This window comes from Apium graveolens, chromosome 5 (genome assembly GCF_009905375.1).
Source record: "Apium graveolens cultivar Ventura chromosome 5, ASM990537v1, whole genome shotgun sequence".
In the NCBI taxonomy this organism is placed as follows: Eukaryota; Viridiplantae; Streptophyta; class Magnoliopsida; order Apiales; family Apiaceae; genus Apium; species Apium graveolens.
The window spans coordinates 150,802,992-150,805,308 of NC_133651.1; the positions used below are offsets into that span (position 1 = coordinate 150,802,992).

At 40.8% G+C, this 2,317-nt stretch overlaps 1 non-coding gene across 1 annotated transcript; it reads right to left on the reverse strand.

Moving 5' to 3' along the window:
- Nucleotides 1-709: 709 nt before the first annotated feature.
- On the reverse strand, nucleotides 710-813 carry LOC141662291 (small nucleolar RNA R71). Its single transcript, XR_012550412.1, has one exon. It is a non-coding gene; the product is annotated as a small nucleolar RNA R71 (small nucleolar RNA).
- Between the last annotated feature and the right edge of the window lie 1,504 nt (nucleotides 814-2,317).

Genomic DNA, 2,317 nt, shown 5'->3' on the forward strand with positions numbered 1-2,317 from the left:
TATAAATAAACCAACTTGTTATTCATCTTAGCATTGAATAATAACCATACCATCGTTGCATAAGTACATTAATTGAAATTAACCTAAACTAGTCTCTGTGGGAACGAACTAGAAAGAATTCTATATTACTTATGAACGTGTATACTTGCGTGTATTATTAGTGCATATTTTCGTCCTAACAAGTTTTTGGCGCCGCTGCCGGGTACTCGGTGTTAATTTTTAGTTTATGTGCTTGACATCAGTGGTCGTTAAAGTTCACTGACTCGGATTCTTTTAATTTCACGGTTTACTTGTTTGTGTTTCAGGTACTCATTACAATGGGAGATCCAGCAGCACCAATGAAAGCATTGATGGATTCTTCTCAACCCAAGATCAATGACATTCAATCTAGCATTATCAGGCCAGCGTTCACAGCTAATACCATAGAAATCAAGTTGAGAACGACTCAGATGATACAGAATTCAGTTCAGTTTGGGGTTATCCTATAGTAGATCCCAACATGCACATCAGAGATTTCATCGAGTTCTGCGACACTTTCAAGTTCAATAGAGTTATTGAAGATGCTATAAAGCTACGACTTTTCCCATTCTCTCTAAGGGATAATGCTAAGTTTTGGTTGCATTCTCTACCACCAGGATCTATTACTACTCGGGAAGATCTGGCTCATAAGTTTCTCACTAAATTCTTCCCTATGGAGAAGATTGATCTAATCCGGAATGTTCTTACTCAATTTGCGCAGCAATCTGGAGAATCTTTGTGTAAAGCTTGGGATCACTACAAGGAGATGCTTAGGAAGTGTCCTCATCATTGGATGCCTGACTGGATGATCATTAACTGCTTTTACAATGGGTTGGGTACAACTTCTAGACCCATGATTGATGCAGCATCAGGAGGAGGCTTATGGGCTAAAAGCTACGATGAAGCTTATGAGTTTATAGAACTAATGGCTGCTAATGAATACCAGAACCCAACTCAGAGAATGCCTCAAGCCAAGGTAGCAGGAATTCTGGCAGTGGATACAGCTATTGCTATAGTTGCTCAGCTTCAAGCTCTAACGAAGAAGGTGGATTCTTTGGCTAATTTTGGAGTTAATCAGATCACTAGTGTTTGTGAGCTTTGTGCTGGTACGCACCAGACGGAGCAGTGTGCTATTTCTAGTGAATCATCTCAGTTTATGAGCAACTTTCAGAGGTTGCAGCAACCTTCTAGCCACCTATCATCCTAATAACCGCAATCATCCTAATTTCAGCTGGAGCAACACTCAGAATGCGGTGCAACAGCCTTATCAGTAGTATGCATCAAAGTAATACAACCCTCATGGTTTTGAACAACCGCAATATGTACCAAGAAAATAACTCCAACTTCAGCAGCTACCACAACCTAATGAAAAATCTGAATTGGAGGATTTGAGACTCATGTGCAAGAGCCAAGCGGTTTCTATTAAGACCTTGGAGAATCAAATTGGGCAGATTGCCAATGCCTTGCTGAATCGACAACCTAATACACTCCCTAGTGACACTAAAGTGCCAGGCAAGAGGGAAGCTAATCAGAAATTTAAGGCATTCACATTGAGGTCTGGGAAGGTTGCAAATCCTCAAAAATCTCGAGTTCCAGAAGTTGATGTTGTGGCTGAAGAAGATGTGCAGAAGGAAGCAGAGGTGGAACCAAGGAATACAGCTGTTATCAACACTCCTCCTGAGGGTAATATAGGGGAAAAACAGATTTATCCTCCACCTCCTTTTCCTAAGAGGTTGCAGAAGAAAAAGCTGGATAAGTAATTTACTAAGTTCTTGGAAGTTTTCAGGAAACTTCATATCAACATACCCTTCGCTGAAGCTCTTGAACAAATGCCTAGCTATGCAAAGTTTATGAAGGGTATTCTCACTCGGAAAGTGAAGCTCGATGACTTAGAGATCATTTCTCTTACGGAGGAATGCAGTATTGTGTTGTAACAGAAGTTGCCTCCAAAGCTTAAAGATCCTGAGAGCTTCACTATTCCTTGCTCCATCGGAAACTTGTCATTCGAAAAGTGTTTATGTGATTTGGGAGCTAACATCAATCTGATGCCTTTGTCAGTGTTCAAGAAGTTGGACTTACCTGATTCTAAGCCTACTTCTATGTCCTTGCAGTTGGCCGATCGTTCTATTGCATATCCACGAGGAATTGTGGAGGATGTTTTGGTCAAGGTGAATAAACTCATCGTCCTTGCTGATTTTGTAATTCTTGATTTCGAGGAGGATAAGAAAATTCCCATAAACTTGGGAAGACCATTCTTGGCTACGGGCCGAACCTTGATTGATGTGTAGAAGGGTTAGCT